Source organism: Caretta caretta, chromosome 2 (genome assembly GCF_965140235.1).
Source record: "Caretta caretta isolate rCarCar2 chromosome 2, rCarCar1.hap1, whole genome shotgun sequence".
Taxonomy (NCBI): domain Eukaryota; kingdom Metazoa; phylum Chordata; order Testudines; family Cheloniidae; genus Caretta; species Caretta caretta.
Window position 1 is genome coordinate 89,344,938 of NC_134207.1, and position 20,829 is coordinate 89,365,766.

Sequence of the window (20,829 nt, forward strand, 5' to 3'; positions counted from 1 at the left end):
CAATTCTAGGGAGCGCCCCACCACTGTCCATGGACACCTGCAAGGGGGGAATCTCACGCAACAGGAATGAAGATTTTGTGGAGGAGGAGGTTGAGGATAGCACACAGCAGGCAAGCGGAGAATCCCTTCTCCCTGGCAGCCAGGAACTGTTAATCACCCTGGAGCCAATACCCTCCCAAGGCAGGCTACCGGACCATGAAGCTGGAGAAGGCACCTCCGGTCAGTGTACCTTTGTGAATATAAAATACAGAGTTTAAAAGCAAGCGTCTTTAATGATTAATTTGCCCTGAAGACTTGGGATGTATTCGCAGCCAGCATAGCTACTGGAAAAGTCTGTTAACATGTCTGGGGATGGAGTGGAAATCCTCCAAGGACATCTCATTAAGCTCTCCTGGAGGTACTCTAAAAGCCTTTGCAGAAGGTTTCTGGGGAGGTCAGCCTTATCCTGTCCTCCATGGTAGGACACTTTTACCACGTCAAGCCAGTAGCAAGTAATCTGGAATCATTGCAGAACAAAGTATTGCAGCGAATGGGCCCGGGCTTTGGTGGCATTCAAGCAACATCCATTCTTTATCTCTTTGTGTTAGCCTCAGGAGAGTGATATCATTCATGGGCACCTGGTTCAAATACGGGAAATTTGTTTAAGGGGACATTCAGAGGTGTCCACTCCTGCTGGGCTGTTTGCCTTTGGCTGAAAAGAAATCATCCCTGCTGTCAGCCACGAGGTAGGGGGAGGCCCATTCATGCTGAGCTGTTCGCATTTGGCTGACGGGGATCTTCCCTGATACTAGCCACGCAGTTGTGGTGGGGGAGAGGGTGAAGCGATCATCCCAGAGAACTGGGGGGGGGGGGGAGGTTTGGGGTTGTGCTGCACATTCACCCTAAAACTGCAGCCCCTCCTTTTAAATGGCCATACCAACGGGCTATGCTTGGTATGGGAAAGGAGGGTGCTGCTGTTTGAAACTGTTCCCACATGTTATGAAGGTTGAAGAAGCCGAAACCCTTTGCCTTACCATGACTGCCTGCAAGCCGAATTCTGTTGCCCAGCCGAGCGTATGTGATGTTTCTCACCAAACCAGCAGGCACTCAATATAAGAGGAAAAATGCAACCTTCTCCCAAAAGCACATGTGCTATGTAATGTGAATTGCTTGATTCAGTGTGAAACAGTCTTCCCTTTGTTCTCTAAAATGTATCTTTTTTTAAATACTACTCTCCCTCTTTTTCCTCCTGCAGCTGCAAATGTTTCTACGCTCCCCCTATCATCTCCGTCCCAGAGGCTAGCGCAGATTAGAAGGCGAAAAAAACACATTCACAAAGAAATGCTCAGAGCTCATGCAGTCCTCCTGCACTGAAAGAGCTCAGCAGAATGCGTGGAGGCAAACAATGGCAGAGACCAGGAAAGCGTTAAATGAATGCGATGAGAGGAGGGAGGAGCGTGATGAAAGGAGGCAGGATGCAATGCTGAGTCTAATGGGGGAGCAAACTGACATGCTCAGGCGTCTGGTGGAGCTGCAGGAAAGGCAGAAGGAGCACAGACCACCGCTGCAGCCCCTGTATAACCGCCTGCCCTCCTCCCCAAGTTCCATATCCTCCTCACCCAGACGCCCAAGAACGCGGGGGGGAGGCTACGGGTCCCCAGCCACTCCACCCCAGAGGATTGCCCAAGCAACGGAAGGCTGGTATTCAATAAGTTTTGAACTAGTGTGACCTTGTCCTTCCCTTCTCCGCCACCCCTCCTGGGCTACCTTGCGAGTTTTCCCCCTGTTTGTGTGATGAATTAATAATGAATGCATGATTTTGAAACAATGATGACTTTATTGCCTCTGAAAGCGGTGATCGAAGGGGGGAGGTCGGCTGGCTTACAGGGAAGTAGAGTCAACCAAGGAGGTGGGTTTTCATCAAGGAGAAACAGACATATCATACTGTAGCCTGGCCAGTCATGAAACTGGTTTTCAAAGCTTGTCTGATGTGCAGGGCGCCCAGCTGTGCTCTTCTAATGGCCCTGGTGTCTGGCTGAATGTAATCGACCACCAGGTGATTTGCCTCAACCTCCCACCCCACCATAAACGTCTCCCCCTTACTCTCACAGATATTGTGGAGCACACAGCAAGCAGCAATAACAATGGGAAAATTGTTTTTGCTGAGGTCTAACCTAGTCAGCAAACTGTGCCAGCGAGCTTTTAAATGTCCAAATGCACATTCTACCACCATTCTGCACTTGTTCAGCCTATAGTTGAACTGCTCCTTACTACTGTCCAGGGTACCTGTGTATGGCTTCATGAGCCATGGCATTAAGGGGTAGGCTGGGTCCCCAAGGATAACTATAGGCATTTCAATATCCCCAATGGTAATTTTGTGGTCTGGGAAGTAAGTTCCTTCCTGCAGGTGTTCAAACAGACCAGCGTTCCTGAAAATGTAAGCATCATGCACCTTTCCTGGCCATCCCACGTTGATGTCGTTGAAACATCCCTTGTGATCCACCAGTGCTTGCAGCACCATTAAGAAGTACCCTTTGTGGTTTATGTACTGGCTGCCAAGGTGGTCCAGTCCCAAGATAGGGATATGCATTCCATCTATCGTCCCACCACAGTTAGGGAACCCCATTGCAGCAAAGCCATCCACTATGACCTGCACATTTCCCAGAGTCACTACCATTGATAGCAGCAGCTCAGTGATTGCGTTGGCTACTTGCATCACAGCAACCCCCACAGTAGATTTACCCACTCCAAACTGATTCCTGACTGACCGATAGCTGTCTGGCGTTGCAAGCTTCCAGAGGGCTATTGCCACTCACTTCAACTGTGAGGGTGCTCTCATCTTGGTATTCTTGTGCTTCAGGGCAGGGGAAAGCAAGTCACAAAGTTCCATGAAAGTTCCCTTACGCAGTTGAAAGTTTTGCAGCCACTGGGAATCATCCCAGACCTGTAACACTATGTGGTCCCACCAGTCTGTGCTTGTTTCCCAGGCCCAGAATCAGCGTCCCACGGCATGAACCTGCTCCATTACCACCAGGATGTCCAAATTGCCAGGGCCCATGCTTTGAGAGAAGTCTGTGTCCATGTCCTCATCACTATCGTGATTGTGCTGTCGTCGTCTCCTCTTGCAGGTTCTGCACATACCCCAGGATAATGCGCGAGGTGTTTGCAATGTTCACAACAGCAGTGGTGAGCTGAGCAGGCTCCATGCTTTCCATGGTATGGCGTCTGCAGGACAGCAGAGTTGCAGCGGAAGCGGTGGATGACAACGGATGACACAAGAATAGATATTTATACAGAACGACGAGAGGACCTGTGAGGTGGATTCATGGCCCCAGGAGAGCAGAGTTGCAGCGGAAGCAGTGGAGGATGACAGTTAGCACCGCGCACGTTTCCTGAGGAAGAACACAAGTACCCGGGAGCACATGACGGACAACATGGAGAAATTCGCTACTGAGACAAGAGCAGCAGAGTTGCAGGGGAAGCGGTGGATGATGACGATGGTTAGCAGTCCTACTACACCGTCTGCTGACAGCAGTATGGTGTCTGCACGGAAAAAAGGCACAAAATAATTGTCTGCCATTGCTTTCACAGAGGGAGGGGTGACTGACTACATGTACCCAAAACCACCCGCCACAATGTTTTTGCCCCATCAGACATTGGGAGCTCAACCCAGAATTCCAATGGGCAGCGGAGACTGCTGGAACTGTGGGATAGCTACCCACAGTGCAACGCTCCAAAAGTCGAAGCTAGACATGGTACTGTGGATGTACTCCCCCAACTTAATGCGCTTAGTGTGGACACATGCAATCGACTGTATAAAATCGATTTCTAAAAATTGACTTCTATAAGAGTGACCTAATTTCGTAGTGTAGACATACCCATAGTCATGTAAGGGTTGAGAGCAGATATAACACTCAACTGTTGAAAAACTTCCCTGTGTTATTACATTTAACTTTTTTATAATCATTAGCATTACTAATGTGTGGGTAATGAAGTATTTATTGGTAGAAGGTTACAGATATTCATGAAAAGATTTTTGTACTATTTAGACCGGGAAATATTCAAGAATACTTTAGATCTGGTTTCCGCATCTGAGATTACTTTTCAAGGTATTCATAGAATATCAGGGTTGGAAAGGACCTCAGGAGGTCATCTAGTCCAACCCCCTGCTCAAAGCCCAATCCCCAACTAAATCATCCCAGCCAGGGCTTTGTCAAGCCTGACCTTAAAAACTTGAAAGGAAGGAGATTCCACCACCTCCCTAGGTAACGCATTCCAGTGTTTCACCATCCTCCTAGTGAAAAAGTTTTTCCTAATATCCAACCTAAACCTCCCCCACAACAACTTGAGACCACTACTCCTTGTTCTGTCATCTGGTACCACTGAGAACAGTATAGCTCTATCCTCTTTGGAACCCCCTTTCAGGTAGTTGAAAGCAGCAATCAGATCCCCCCCTCATTCTTCTCTTCCGCAGACTAAACAATCCCAGGTCCCTCAGCCTCTCCTCATAAGTCATGTGTTCCAGTCCCCTAATCATTTTTGTTGCCCTCCGCTGGACGTTTTCCAATTTTTTCACATCCTTCTTGTAGTGTGGGGCCCAAAACTGAACACAGTACTCCAGATGAGGCCTCACCAATGTCAAATAGAGGGGAACGATCACGTCCCTCCATCTGCTGGCAATGCCTCTTCATATATATTCCAAAATGCCATTGGCCTTCTTGGCAACAATGGCACACTGACTCCTATCCAGCTTCTCATCCACTGTAACCCCCAGGTTCTTTTCTGCAGAACTGCTGCCTAGCTATTTGGTCCCTAGTCTGTAGCAGTGCATGGGATTCTTCTGTCCTAAGTGCAGGACTCTGCACTTGTCCTTGTTGAATCTCATCAGATTTCTTTTGGCCCAATCCTCTAATTTGTCTAGGGCCCTCTGTATCCCATCCCTATCCTCCAGCGTATCTACCTCTCCTCCCAGTTTAGTGTCATCTGCAAACTTGCTGAGGGTGAAATCCACACAGTCCTCCAGATCATTAATGAAGATATTGAACAAAATCGGCCCGAGGACCGACCCTTGGGGCATTCCACTTGATACCGGCTGCCAACTAGATATGGAGCCATTGATCACTACCCGTTGAGCCCGACAATCTAGCCAGCTTTCTATCCACCTTATTGTCCATTCATCCAGCCCATACTTCTTTAACTTGCTGACAAGAATACTGTGGGAGACTTGTGTCAAAAGCTCTGCTAAAGTCAAGGAACAACACATCCACTGCTTTCCCCTCATCCACAGAGCCAGTTACTCGTCATAGAAGGCAATGAGATTAGTCAGGCATGACTTGCCCTTGGTGAATCCATGCTGACTGTTCCTGATCACTTTCCTCTTCTCTAAGTGCTCTAGAATTGATTCCTTGAGGACCTGCTCCATGATTTTTCCAGGGACTGAGGTAAGGCTGACTGGCCTGTGGTTCCCAGGATCCTCCTCCTTCCCTTTTTTTAAAGATGGGCATTACATTAGCCTTTTTCCAGTCATCCGGGACCTCCCCCGATGGCCATGCGTTTTCAAAGATAATGGCTCTGCAATCACATCCGCCAACTCCTTTAGCACTCTCTGATTCAGTGCATCCGGCCCCATGGACTTGTGTTTGTCCAGCTTTTCTAAATAGTCCCAAACCACTTCTTTCTCCACAGAGGGCTGGTCACCTCCTCCCCATGCTGTGCTGCCCAATGCAGTAGTCTGGGAGCTGACCTTGTTCGTGAAGACAGAGGCAAAAAAAGCATTGAGTATGTTAGCTTTTTCCACAACCTCTGTCACTAGGTTGCCTCCCTCATTCAGTAAGGGGCCCACACTTTCCTTGACTTTCTTCTTGTTGCTAACAAACCTGAAGAAACCCTTCTTGTTACTCTTAACATCCCAGGTGTGATTTGGCCTTCCTGATTTCACTCCTGCCTGAAGCAATATTTTTATACTCTTCCCTGATCATTTGTCCAATCTTCCACTTCTTGTAAGCTTCTTTTTTGTGTTTAAGATCAGCAAGGATTTCATTGTTAAGCCAAGCTGGTCTCCTGCCATATTTACTATTCTTTCTACATATTGGGATGGTTTGTCCCTGTAACCTCAATAAGGATTCTTTAAAATACAGCTGGCTTTCCCCGTCATGTTATTCTCTCAGGGAATCCTGCCCATCAGTTCCCTGAGGGAGTCAAAGTCTGCTTTTCTGAAGTTCAGGGTCCTTATTCTGCTGCTCTCCTTTCTTCTTTGTGTCAGGATCCTGAACTCTACCATCTCATGGTCACCGCCTCCCAGGTTCCCATCCACTTTTGCTTCCCCTACTAATTCTTCTCGGTTTGTGAGCAGCAGGTCAAGAAGAGCTCTGCCCCTAGTTGGTTCCTCCAGCACTTGCACCAGGAAATTGTCCCCTACACTTTCCAAAAACTTCCTGGATTGTCTGTGCACTGCTGTATTGCTCTCCCAACTGATATCAGGGTGATAGAAGTTAATAGATCGCAGGTCCTGGTTCTCCTGGGAGACTTCAGTTAGTTGCTGGAAGAAAGGCTCGTCCACCTCAGCCCCCTGGTCCGGTGGTCTATAGCAGACCCCCACCACGACTTCACCCTTGTTGCTCACACTTCTAAACTTAATCCAGACACTCTCAGGTTTTTCCGCAGTTTCATACCGGAGCTCTGAGCAGTCATTCTGCTCTCTTACATACAGTGCAACTCCCCCACCTTTTCTAAAGAAGAGTTTATCTGAGAGAAACTGGCAGTTGGAAAGCTGTTATAAGTATGGAGGGTAGAACTTACAGTAGCTGTTTAGTTGTTTGGTGAAATACAGAATATTATGCCATGTGCCTATATGAATGCAGAATGTACTTGTTTTCAGATGAAGAAAAAACAAACTGAACAGGAGACCAGACTGACACAATATCAAGGTCTCACTTGTGTAGGTCTTAACTACGCCCATTCCAGGATAAGACACAAACTCAAACAGAATAGCGCTACACTTTGTGCTAACTACAAAAAGTAATTAAATTTTAAACTTCCACACTATACCACCTTCTGTTTTTCAACTTGCATTTACATTCACAAAGATCAAGAAAGTAACAAAATCTATTAGAACAATAATGAGTAACTTAAAACTATGGGTGGTGATTTCACCACGGCATGTATTATAAGCTTGCTGAACATCAAATGGTTATGTGGCTTCCTCTCCAGGACTCGTTTGTTAAGAGACTTTGCTATCCATTGTCCAATGGGCAATGGAAACAGTAACTTGTCTGATTTAGGGCACGCAAAAGAAGACTCATGGAAAAAAGTCCCATTCAGACCTCAAATTCCATATCAACGTTGTAAGAGCTATAAGATGTTTGCATCCTAGAGGTATTACCAGGCAGAACGCATCCAGTGCTTTCAGTAATTTATTTAAACTGGTAAGAGGACCAGAAGCCAGATGTTCCTCTTAAATCCGATCTGCTGTTTTTAAAAGATAGAAGACTAACTGTCCTCAGTTTCCCACTGCACATAAAATGTACATTTTCTTGTGGATGGGCAAAGCAGAAATTCAGTTATCCTGAGGAAAGGACTGTGTGCTCTAGTGTTGCAGTCCCTTGTAGACAAATTAGGGCCCTTGGCCATCAAGCTCTCCCAGGTTTTGAGTTGTTCCAGTTGTTGAGTTTCTCTAGATTGCCTTCTAATCCACCGTACAAGGATTTCTTATATACGTCTTACCACATACCCCATTAAGAGTGTTGGTGTGGTTTAAAAAATAATCAGGCTGAAAATAACCACTACTCATGGTAGTGAACAAGCCTTATTTCATAGATTGTAGTCAAACTTCTTCAGGGAGGTGTCTTACCCCAAATTCACAATTTTTAATCCTAGGGATCAAGTATGTCACCCTGGCACCTGATAGTCACATATGTAACAGGTTAAACCTCTAATGTGAGGAAGTCTCAAGAAAGTAATTGAGACTTTCCTGGAGTCCAGGGACCCCTCTGCTGTGTTAGAAAGGTCTGGAGAAAGTTCTCCTTTTAACTTCCCCTACTCACTCATCCTTTCCATGCTTGCTGACCTGCCAGACAGGAGACACAATGAACAACTCTTTCTAACTATCCTGTTTGAAATGCCCATTTTAACTTTCTCTTTGAACAGAATGCTCAGTTTAACACTTTCAGCATGTTTCTAGAACACAAACACTACATCTTTAAACATCAGGAGGGTGGATAAAAATCAATTTTTTTTTAAATTGGATTTTTTCATTTAAATCTGATTTTTTGATACATTTTTTCCTCAAAAAGCATTTTATCTAAAGATACATTATAGCCCAAAGATATCTCATCATGGAATAGGGATTATAAATTCTAATTCTATAGTATACAACAATATATTCATGTAATGTTTGAGAAAAGTTTTGTAAATGAGTTCCAATAGTTCATGGATTAGGGGCCCAATATTCTGGGCTTCCAGGGGCTTCTGTATAGATTATTTAGGTCAATCTTTCCATCTACCCAATGGGACTCAGTGCTCAGTTTAGAAGATACCATCAGAGATGCTTAGTTTTGCAGTTCTCAGATTGTGGATTTGTGTCTTCAGAGATAACATGCTTGTTAACACCAAACATGTTTTAAAGTAAATAATATAGAGAGGTGAGAAATAACAGACCTTAACGCTATTGTCCCCCTGCAAATTTGTGTACACAGAGTCAATCCCTTACCTCTGCAAAATTTCAGAAAGTTCAATGAATAGAAGATTGTTGGGGATGGAATAGATCTGGACAAGGAGAAGAAGTCTGGAGATAAATGTGAGAAGGGAGAGGCAGGCAGTAGAAACAAAAGTGAAACTGTTTGAGCAGCATATTCCATAAGTCTTGAGGTCTTTCTGAATGTAGCCTTCATTGATTTGAGATCTATCATACCATTCTCTCACTAGAAGGGAAAACCCATAATGGCAGCAGGCTGTAAAAGAGACCCAGTTTGGAAGTAAGATCCATTCAAGAAATATGTTTCTTTAAAACATCAGCAAAGTCACACCAGTGAACTGGTGGAAATCACTTACGCACTTGGATTCAGAAACTGTTGAAGTGATAATCTCACTTAGCAGCAGTAGCCTCTTCTGATGGTGTAGAAAGAATATTTTCTTCCTTTTGGTCCAATTCATTCCAAATTGAGAATTTGGAACCTGAAAAAGCAGGAAAGCTTATTTTTCTTTTCCAGATTATGAATAAACAGGAAAATGAAGGTAAAGGCGACTGAGTCGGCTGCAGAAGCCAATATTTTAAGTTTCTCATGTTGACCTGGCTGACACAGTTGATTTTTTTTTAATATTTAACTATTTTAGTTAAAATTGTTTAACAACAACAAACCTGATTTTAAAAAACTTGAATTTTTAACTAAATTCAAAAAGTCATATGCTTGTTTTGTTAAAATTATATGTTTGCTGTTGAAGAAAAAATACAAAATACATAATGTTGTTTTAGTTAAATAAAACAATTTAAATGTCTATCTGGTGATGTTCTCCTCCTAACACAGCATGGCAAAAAAAAATCCTCCAATTATTGATGATTAACCTGTTGCAATGGAGATAATTCAGCTCTCAATTACTTCATAAATATCTGCTTCAATTACCTTTGGTAAATTAAATAACCAAACAATCATTCATTTTCTGATATAGCTGTAAAACTAATCTGAAAAGTTTTCAAAATAAGTTGCTTTTAAAAATGTATAGTGTGTACCTTCTAAAAATGAAACCTACATCTACCTCTGAGTTGTGAAGAATATGGATTAAGGTTGTAACAACCAACAAGAATGCATGTTTATGTAAAAATCCATGATTAAATAGTGTTCCTGACTAGTGATTTAAATCATGATTTAAATCGAATTCACCCTGAACATCAGCAATTAAAATGTCATTCTTCCACAGCCTACACATTCCACCTGCACTGTAAGCACCAAAGTCTTCTCCCTTCCCATGTGCCCACACTAGTTTAAACCCATGTGAGGATGCAATAGTATAAGAAGCAGAACTGGGGGAACCCAGTTCAAAATGTTACTCTTTTGTCTGGAGATGTTTTGTCCCCTCCTCCCACTTCTCTTTTCCACCAAATGGTTAAGAACATAAGAACAGCCATACTGGGTCAGACCAATGGTCCATCTAGCGCAGTATCCTGTCTTCCAGCAGTGGCTGGTGCCAGATGTTTCAGAAGGAGCGGACAGAACAGCGCAATTTATCAAGTGGTCCATCCTGTCACCCAGCCCCAGCTTCTGGCAGTCAGAGGTTTAGGAAAACCTAGAGCATGGGGTTGCATCCTGGCTAATAGCCATTGATGGACCAATCCTCTGTGAACATATCTAATTCTTTTTTTAACCCAATTATACTTCTGGCCTTTATAACATCCCCTAGCAATGAGTTCAACAGGTTGACTGTGCGCTGTGTTACAAAGTACTTCCTATTTGTTGGTTTTAAACCTGCTGCTTATTAATTTCATGGGGTGACCCCTAGTTCATGTGTTACATGAAGGGGTAAATAACACTTCTTTGGGTGATGTTCCCTATATGTATTCCATATGTGGGTGCAGATGCACACCATGTGCCTGAGTCCAGAAGTGTTTCTTAGCAGTGTCCGTAGACCTGCATGTGTGTAGTACATCCCCTTGTGCTTGCAGCCAAGAGTATAATAGGTTGTGCAGGTTGATACCTCTCCAATTCCCTCTTACTGCTGCATGGCCTGAGTTGAAACCTCCTGTTCCTTCACACTCTTAATTTTGACTAAGAGAGTGAGTTTCTCCATTCTTGTAGATAGTTGTATATAGATAGTAGTTGAAGAGCAGATAATTGAGTTAGTGATAGTTTTTCCCCCATTTGGGAACTGTCCCTGTCCTTCCAGGAGACGATGCTCCGCGTTCCAGGATTTAGAACTGTCTTCTACTCATTCTTATAAGCAACGAGCACCAGAGATGTGTCTACTGCCTCGGCAAGGCTCACTCCTTCCTGCTTCGACAAGACCTTCCTTTCCCCGAACCTGGGAAGCTCAGGAGCTCCACCAGTGTAAATTTCTAATGGAGGAAGCAATGAGACCACGTACACACTTGGATCCGGGACCATCAGACCCCCCGAACAGCAGCCGTCATCAGCGGTGAGCGTCCCTCCAAGCACTTCGCATGCCCCAGATCCAGCAGTACCAATGGTGAAGGACAAGCCCAGACATGAGAGTAAGAAGCACTCTCACAGGCACAAGAGCAGATCCCTGCAGCAGACTGCTCCCATGTGCAGTGTTTCTTCCCCAAGCCAAGCCAGGTCAGCTGAGATGATGCCCGCAGATCTGGCCAGATCCGTGCCCAAGCTTTCCCGAGTGGAAGATTAAAGCTCAGCACAAAGGGATCCGCTGGAACCCTGGTACCTGTGCATTTGGAGTGCTCACAGGCGCACACACCACCCATCCCATCGCCACTGCCATGCTGCTCAGACAAGACAGCCCAACAGATGCCACCCGGATCCTCTAGCATCTCTACGGGCACTCGAAGGACTTCCGGCAGCTCTGAGCCCCTCATTTTGGCAGATGAGCTGATACTCCTGTACCCACCCACTCTGCTCCTCTCCAGACCCCTTTTCACCTAAGAGATCTCCACTCCAGAGGACAAATCTCTTTTACTGCTGCCGGACAGGTTCCTACTAATGCCACACCACAGCCCATCTGTAGTGCTGGTTCCCTTAGTGCTGGAACTGTCCTTGGAGTCTGAGGAGTTTTCAGAGCTGGAACCCTCATTCTCCCCAATGTCATGCCACAGTTCTGACTCACGTCCCTGACCACCTTATCCACTGGCATATGATCCAGCAGCGAGGGTCTAGTACTAGTACCTGTGGGGCCCACTGCAACCACCGGCCCCTTCCCCTTGGCTGTACTGGGCACCCTGGGACTCCTACCACCAACGCTACCCACCCTGCCAGGCATCCTATTACAAGTGCCCGGCTCCTCTACCACCACTGTCTGAGGAAGAGGCAGATGTCCAACTGGTGCCACTTGCTCTGCCAGTCCCCACAGCTGCTTCCTCTTCACTGGATGAGGTGCTTATTCCTTTCTCCCTTTTTCACCAGATGACTACCGGCAATATCATGATTTGCTCCAGAGGGTAGCAGCAGACCTGAGCATCCCATTGGAGGAAGTTTGGGAAAAGCAACACCAGCTCCTGGACATTCTCCAACCTCAGGGGCCCTCAAGGGTGGCACTACCTATTAATGAAGTCATCCTTCACGCAGCATGAGCAGTGTGGCTCACCCCTGCCTTCTGTGTCCCCACACGTTAGCGGACAGGGCGGAGGTATTTTGTACCTGTTAAAAGGGTGGATTTTCTTTTTTGCACGTGGCAGCTGAGCGAGAATGCCAGCAGACATAGAAGTCACCCCCTCCAGACTGGGCAGCAAAGTGCATGGACCTGTTGAGGAGGAAAGTATATTCCTCAGCAGTACTACAGTTCTGGATTGCAAACTATCAGGCTCTGCTAGACAAGTATGATTTTAATAACTATGCTAAGCTAGCAGAATTCTGGGACAAACTACCAACAGCAGCAATATTAGGTGCTGGTAGATGAGGGGCACCTGGTTGCCCAAGTGAGTCTCCAGGCGGCTATAGATGTGGCCAGCACATCCTCTCGCTCTCTCACGACTGGGGTTGTCATGTGCCAGGACTCATGGCTCCAGACATCTGGCTTCCCAAGGGAGGTCCAAAATGCAATCGAGGACCTCCCCTTTGGTGAGTACAAACTGTTTCACAGCAAGACAGACAAGTCCCTTCACTCTTGAAAGACTCCAGGGCCATGCTACAGTTCCTAGGGATATAGGAACTGGGGTAGATAGGGGTATACCGAACAGCTGAGGTGGCATATTTGTGCTTCTACTGTGGCGAAAACTTTCACGAAGACTTGTGGAGCCATGGCTATGCCAAAAGGGAGAACCTGGAATTGGTAGTAGTGTGTCCTTGAAAATGTAGAAATTTCCACTGGGCCGGGTGAATGTCCACATGGAAGTAGGCATTTTTAATGTCAAGACCGTGAGCCAGGCCCCCTGGGGGAGAGATGGGATAATTGATGCCAGCGTCCGCCTGCAGAATTTGGATTTTCTGATAAATGTGTTCAGCAGCCAAAGGTCGAGAATGAGGCAGCACCCTCCGTCCTTGTCATAAATATAAAGGGAAGGGTAAACCCCTTTGAAATCCCTCCTGGCCAGGGGAAAGCTCCTCTCACCTGTAAAGGGTTAAGAAGCTAAAGGTAACCTCGCTGGCACCTGACCAAAATGACCAATGAGGAGACAAGATACTTTCAAAAGCTGGGAGGAGGGAGAGAAACAAAGGGTCTGTGTGTCTGTCTATATTCTGTCTTTGCCGGGGATAGACCAGGAATGGAGTCTTAGAACTTTTAGTAAGTAATCTAGCTAGGTACGTGTTAGATTATGATTTCTTTAAATGGCTGAGAAAAGAACTGTGCTGAATAGAATAACTATTTCTGTCTGTGTATCTTTTTTGTAACTTAAGGTTTTGCCTAGAGGGGTTCTCTATGTTTTTGAATCTAATTACCCTGAAAGATATCTACCATCCTGATTTTACAGGGGGGATTTCTTTATTTCTATTTACTTCTATTTTTATTAAAAGTCTTCTTGTAAGAAAACTGAATGCTTTTTCATTGTTCTCAGATCCAAGGGTTTGGGTCTGTGGTCACCTATGCAAATTGGTGAGGCTTTTTATCCAACATTTCCCAGGAAAGGGGGGGTGCAAGTGTTGGGAGGATTGTTCATTGTTCTTAAGATCCAAGGGTCTGGGTCTGTAATCACCTAGGCAAATTGGTGAGGCTTTTTACCAAACCTTGTCCAGGAAGTGGAGTGCAAGGTTTTGGGAAGTATTTTGGGGGGAAAGACCTGTCCAAACAGCTCTTTCCCAGTAACCAGTATTAGTTTGGTGGTGGTAGCGGCCAATCCAAGGACAAAGGGTGGAATATTTTGTACCTTGGGGGAATTTTGACTAAGCTGGTAAAGATAAGCTTAGGAGGTTTTTCATGCAAGTCCCCACATCTGTACCCTAGAGTTCAGAGTGGGAGAGGAACCTTGACAGTCCTCCTTAGGGATGAGGAAGAATGGGAAGTAGAAGTTTCATTCCATGTTAGGAGGTGGGATCTACTCTATAGCTCCCTTTAGGAGAAGAGAGTCTGCTTCTTGTTTGAGAACGCATTGAAGGGAAGGGGAGTATCCAGGAGTGAGGGGGAAATGAGAGAAATTCTATGGAGTATCCACGGTAGATGATTTCCAGTACCCAACAGTCCACATTGTGGGCAAATAGGCCAAGACAGCTCCCAAAGACAACATGAGGCTCTGCAGGTGGCATCAGGGGAGGTTCGTGGGTCTTGACCATCGCATCAAAACTGAGGCTGCTGGTGAAAGAGGATGGTCATGGCAGAGGAAGGGAAGCAAGGTCGCTGAGAGCAGTGCTGCCTATGTGAGGCCTCCTGCTGGCATTAGTAATAGGCTGTGTAGGGCGCATGTGGGCATGGACGGAATTGCTACCATTGTTGTCTGCGTTGCAAGCCATGCACTACGGTCCACCATTGTCTCTCTGTCCTTGAACATATACACTGCATGCATGTCTGCATATGCACTGCTTCCAGATGGGGCTCCTCTCCATCTACAGAGTCAGCATGGACCATATGGAGGCCAGGGTCCTTATTGCCCGAACAGTGTTCACCTCCCTCACATGATGGACTGATCCTTCCAAGGTCATATTTGGTACCCCCTTCACCTCTCCCACCACACAGACTACCATTACAATGAACGCCTCCCTCATAGGTTGGGGAGCCCATCTAGACGGTCACACAGCCCAGGGGGTGTGAATGCCATGGGAAGCCAGGATGCATATAAACATGCTAGAACTGTGGGAAGTCAGGTTTCAGAGTAACAGCCGTGTTAGTCTGTATTCGCAAAAAGAAAAGGAGTTCTTGTGGCACCTTAGAGACTAACCAATTTATTTGAGCATAAGCTTTCGTGAGCTACAGCTCACTTCATCGGATGCATATTGTGGAAAGTGTAGAAGATCTTTTATACACACAAAGCATTGAAAAATATACCTCCCCCCACCCCACTCTCCTGCTGGCAACAGCTTATCTAAAGTGATCACTCTCCTTACAATGTGTATGATAATCAAGGTGGGCCATTTCCAGCACAAATCCAGGGTTTAACAAGAAAGTCGGGGGGGGGGGGAAGTTAGGAAAAAACAAGGGGAAATAGGTTACCTTGCATAATGACTTAGCCACTCCCAGTCTCTATTCAAGCCTAAGTTAATTGTATCCAATTTGCAAATGAATTCCAATTCAACAGTTTCTTGCTGGAGTCTGGATTTGAAGTTTTTTTGTTGAAGAATTGCAACTTTCATGTCTGTAATCGCGTGACCAGAGAGATTGAAGTGTTCTCCGACTGGTTTATGAATGTTATAATTCTTGACATCTGATTTGTGTCCCTTTATTCTTTTACGTAGAGACTGTCCAGTTTGACCAATGTACATGGCAGAGGGGCATTGCTGGCACATGATGGCATATATCACATTGGTGGATGTGCAGGTGAACGAGCCTCTGATAGCGTGGCTGATGTTATTAGGCCCTGTGATGGTTTCCCCTGAATAGATATGTGGGCACAGTTGGCAACGGGCTTTGTTGCAAGGATAGGTTCCTGGGTTAGTGGTTCTGTTGTGTGGTATGTGGTTGCTGGTGAGTATTTGCTTCAGGTTGGGGGGCTGTCTGTAGGCAAGGACTGGCCTGTCTCCCAGGATTTGTGAGAGTGTTGGGTCATCCTTCAGGATAGGTTGTAGATCCTTAATAATGCGTTGGAGGGGTTTTAGTTGGGGGCTGAAGGTGACCGCTAGTGGCGTTCTGTTATTTTCTTTGTTAGGCCTGTCCTGTTGTAGGTGACTTCTGGGAACTCTTCTGGCTCTATCAATCTGTTTCTTCACTTCCGCAGGTGGGTATTGTAGTTGTAAGAATGCTTGATAGAGATCTTGTAGGTGTCTGTCTCTGTCTGAGGGGTTGGAGCAAATGCGTTTGTATCGCAGAGCTTGGCTGTAGACGATGGATCGTGTGGTGTGGTCAGGGTGAAAGCTGGAGGCATGTAGGTAGGAATAGCGGTCAGTAGATTTCCGGTATAGGGTGGTGTTTATGTGACCATCGTTTATTAGCACTGTAGTGTCCAGGAAGTGGATCTCTTGTGTGGACTGGACCAGGCTGAGGTTGATGGTGGGATGGAAATTGTTGAAATCGTGGTGGAATTCCTCAAGGGCTTCTTTTCCATGGGTCCAGATGATGAAGATGTCATCAATATAGCGCAAGTAGAGTAGGGGCGTTAGGGGACGAGAGCTGAGGAAGCGTTGTTCTGAGGAAGTCAGTTTCACTTGCCAGGCATTTCTTTCTCTCATCCAGTCCCACCACTACAGCAGTTGTGTACATGAATAAGCAGGGTGGTGCTAAGTCTCCCTCCCTCTGTTCTGAGTCTGTCTCTCTTTGGAACTGGTGCATCAAGCACCAGCTGATGCTCCAAACCATATACCACCCAGGTACCGAAAATGCCCTAGCCAATGTGCTCAGCAGGACACTCTACCTCAACCAAGAGTGGGAGTTACATGATGCCATGCTCGGATACCTCTTCCATAAATGGGGTACCCTGTGGTGGGGCCTCTTTGCCACTCATGAGAACTGCAAACTGCCCCTTTATTGCTCCAGGGGAGCCTTAAGGGAAGACTCACAGGGCGACTCCCTTTTCCTCCCCTGAACAGGCAACCTCCGCTATGCCTCCCCCCCCCTCCATTTCCCCTCCTCCCACAAGATCCGCTTGGACTAAGCCACTGTGATACTTGTAGCCCTATTCTGACCCCGCCAATTCTGGTTCACAGATCTGCACAGACTCTCCATTCACACACTACTCTGCCTCTGAACACTCCCAGATCTCCTCATGCAAGATTGGGACCAAGTCCAACATCCCAAGCTGGGCTATCTTCACCTCACAGCCTAGTATTTGGATGCGGCTAAGGGATAGACAGGGCATGCTCCACCCCAGTGTAACACATCTTTAACCAGAGGAGAAGGGCATCCACCAGGGCCTGCTACAGAGCTAAAAGGAGACATTTCACTGCCATCCCCATCCCCTGAGAGCTATATCTATACCCATCATCCTCAACAACTTCTCAATCTTGCCCTTAGACTCTTATAGAGCTATCTGGCAGCACTCAGGTTCTTTGTCTCCCCATGGATAGCACCTCTGTGTTTTTACAAACCCTACCACCATCCGTTTCATTAAGGGTTTACTCAGTACTTTCCTGCCAGTACTCAAGCCCACACCCCTGTGGGACCTTAATCTCGTTCTCTCTGCCCTCAGAAAGCCACCCTTTGAGCCACTGGCAACATGCTCCCTCTCCCACCTCTTCACAAAGGTGACATTCTTGGAAGCCATTACCTCAGCTGGACAGGTCAGTGAACTGGCGGCCACGATGGCAAACCCCCCCTTACACTGGGTTCCACAAGAATAAATTTTCCTTGTGGTTACACCCTAAATTCCTCCCAAAAGTAGTGTTGACGTTCCACCTAAATCAGTGCATCTACCTATCTGTGTTCTGCTCTAAACCACACACCTCCCATGTGGATAGGATTCTACACTCCCTAGACATCCGCGGAGCACAGGCATTCTATCTCCACACGACTCGCTCATTTTGCACATTGCCAAATTATTTGTGGCCATTGCCAACTGATCCAAGGGCCAAACCCTCTCCTCCCAGTGAATCTCCAAATAGGTCTCCGGGTGGATCCGTGAATGCTACACACAATCCAATATGCCTCCGCCTGAGGGAGCTACAGTGCACTCTATGCAAGCGCAAGCAGCTACATCAGCCTGCCTTGCTGACGTCTCATGGCAGGCCATCTGTCATGCAACAGCTTGGCACTCCGTCCATATCCCACAATGCCATCGCACAAGTAGCAGCTACCAACTCTGTTGTGGGCCAAGCTGTACTGCTGATTGCACTTCCTATTGCATCCTCTCATCCACCTCTGCACTGATCACTGCTCGCTAATCACGCACACACGGAGTACATATAGGGACCACGACTTGAAGAAAAAGAGGAGACTACTTACCTGCAACTGGAGGTTCTGTGAGCTGTGTAGTCCCAATTCCTATTCCAATCCCCACCCTCCATCCCCCCTGCTGTGGACTGGACTGCACAACAGTAAGAGGGACACTGGAGAGGTGTCCACATGCAAGACCTATTATACCCTCAGATTTGAGCATGCACTATGCACATGTGGGTGTACGGCTACTGCAAAGAAACACTTCTGGACTCGGGTATGATGCGCGTGCCCACCCATGGGTGGAATACAAACAGGGATCGCACATCTTGAAGAGCCTCCTGTTACAGATAAGTAACCCCCTAGTCACATTCTTCCTATCAGTCATGATTTTATAGACTTCTATCCTATCTCCCCCTCCCACCTCTCTTTTCTCAGCTGAACAGTCTCAGCCTGTTTAATCTCTCCTCAGGCTCAAGCTGTTCCACACCCTTAATCCCGGCTCTTGCCCTCCTCTGTACTTTTTCCAATTCCAGTACAATTCTTTTGAGACGGGGCGACCAGCGCGGCACAGGGCGTTCAAGGTGATTTTCCACCAGGGAGTCAGTCCAGTGTGGAGCTGTTGCCACGTCTGGGCCCCCAGGGGCCCCGTCTCCTGCGGAGGTGGACGGTGCCCCGGGGCTGCGCCGCCCAGGGACCCGTTTGGAAAGTCTGGCAACTGGGGCAAAACTCACCCGCGAAATGGCCCCGGTTTGGAGCCGGTGAGGAAGGTGGAGCAGGCCCATCCCCTCCTTGGGGCTCCTTGGATGGGACCAAGGGGGCCCAGGCAGAGCCAGGCACGCGGGGCGGGGGCATCCTGGTTTCCCCCAAGTGAGTGCGGGGGGGGGGGGGGTGAGCCAGCCCCTCCCCCACGCCAGGCAGAGCGGGGGAGGGTCCTGTCCCTTGACGGTGCCCCTAGGCGGGGCGCTGCCGGGCCCTGAGTGAGCGGCGCGACGCGCGGGCCGCCTCCTCGCTGCGTGCGGCCGAGGCGAAGGAAGCCGCGGGCTGCCGAGCGCGGCCGCTGCCGCCGCCTCTCGAGCCGCCGCTAGGCACAGGGGGGGCTGCCCAGCTCACGACGCCCTGGGGTAAGAGACCCGCCGGCGGGGAGGGGGGGCTGCTGCGAGCCGGGTGGGGCGCCAGGGGCCGCGCAGAGAGAGGGGCTGCCGGGCTAGGAGATCGGGGGGGCTCCGGTGCCGGGAAGGGGGAGCGGAGCGAGGCTGCGGGGTGGGCGTCGCATCTGCGGCTCTTTCAGGAGCTCCGGCTCGCTCCGCTTTGATTCGAAGCGAACTGCTCCCCTTTGTAGACAGGCTGGACACCCCCAGGCAGGGGGCGCTAGTCTGCGCTGGGGAGGCCATGGCTGCCTTTTAACGGCGTTTTGGAAACACGCCCGGCCCGGCCCGGCCCCGAAACGCCGCCTGGCACACGCTCCCGGGAAAGGGGGGTGGGGATGGGCCGGGGAGTTGCTGCTGTTTCTTGGCTCTGCCTGTGGCTGTGGGTGGTGCGGCTGCCTCCCCCGAACCTCGCCCCGCAGTTTCCATCATATGCGGGGGTTTACAGGTTGGTGCAAAGGCACTCCGCATCCCCGCCGTACGCATTGTTCCGGCACCCCTGCCCCAGAGAAGGTTGGGAAACTATCAGAAGCAAACTAAAACGGTTTGGGCTTGTTTTCCCTCTCTGTCGCCAGCCCCGGGAGGCCTGTGCCAGGGCCATCTTTGGTAGGAAAATGGTGACTCGGTTAGAAGGGCAGGGTGTGGGTGAGCTCGGAGTGTTCTCCGTGGAGTATTAAGTCAATTCAAAGTGTTTTGTGAGCAGTTAGCACATGAGTTCGTAGACAAATGTTTAGGGGGAAATGGTTGAATTGCAAAAAAAACCAAAAAACCCTCCAACCTTTTATGCATATTTCATGTTGTTCGGGAGATCAAGTTCAAGTTGGCATCAGATATATTTGTGAGTAGTTTCTGTATAGTCATTCACTTGAAAACTACCTAGCCACCCAGGACAAAATGAATCTCTGAGGAACAGAGACCTCAGCCTTATTTCTGTGTATGGAACCAAATGATATGAAATACAGACCACCACCCTTTCAGCCACTTCAAGGGGCAAGATCAACGTAGATAGTGAAGGGGAGCGCTCTGCTGTACCAGGGCCCTAGTGACCTTATATTATTGTAGCACTTAGGCTCTCTGGTCATGGACCAGGTCCTGATTGTGCTAGGTGCTGTACAAACACAGAACAAAAAGAGGTTGTCCCAAAGAGATTACAGTTCAACTACCTTGCTCCTCATTTCTCCCCATCATTCCTACCAATCACATGTTGATCCAGACCCATGGAAAGAGAGTGATCTACTCCTTTGCTGCCGTAGCAGCCTCTTGGACAGCAGTACCAGATGTTTGTGCAGGGAAAGGGAGTTAATCGCCAGTACTCATGGTGGACCTTTCAGGGGTATTTTTCTCCCCTGTGTCATGGTTCTTTTGTTTAGATTAGAAAAAATGGACATTTCGGATGAACTTAGCTAACTCAATCACCTGAGATCGAGCTAAAGGTGTTGACCACTTTTCATAGTGTAGATACAAGGTGAGTAACTAGTGTTAGTTAAGCCAGACTTAAAATTGACCTTCCAAATCAAGCTTTAGTGTTCAGTTTAGGATGTGAGTAACTGGGAATGAGCCAACTGAATTATGAAAGGTTAAACAAGAGGGATAGGTAGCAGGCAGAAACTGAATATAGGTAAGGAATGAAGAC

At 47.6% G+C, this 20,829-nt stretch overlaps 1 protein-coding gene and 1 long non-coding RNA gene across 3 annotated transcripts in view; one reads left to right on the forward strand and one right to left on the reverse strand.

Moving 5' to 3' along the window:
* Positions 1–1,796: 1,796 nt before the first annotated feature.
* On the reverse strand, positions 1,797–18,933 carry LOC125632320 (uncharacterized). Its single transcript, XR_012667004.1, has 2 exons — positions 18,783–18,933; positions 1,797–3,522 (listed from the first exon to the last, which is right to left on the reverse strand). It is a non-coding gene; the product is annotated as an uncharacterized LOC125632320 (long non-coding RNA).
* A 100-nt stretch (positions 18,934–19,033) lies between these two features.
* The window catches only part of TWSG1 (twisted gastrulation BMP signaling modulator 1), a 41,264-nt gene continuing 39,468 nt past the window's right edge, over positions 19,034–20,829 (forward strand). Inside the window, exon 1 of one of the 2 annotated variants that reach the window (XM_048840280.2) lies at positions 19,034–19,172. The gene's annotated coding sequence lies outside the window, so the exon portion shown is untranslated. Of the gene's footprint in view, positions 19,173–19,501; positions 19,645–20,829 lie in introns of those variants that run through there. The other variant, XM_048840281.2, reaches the window with a different exon arrangement.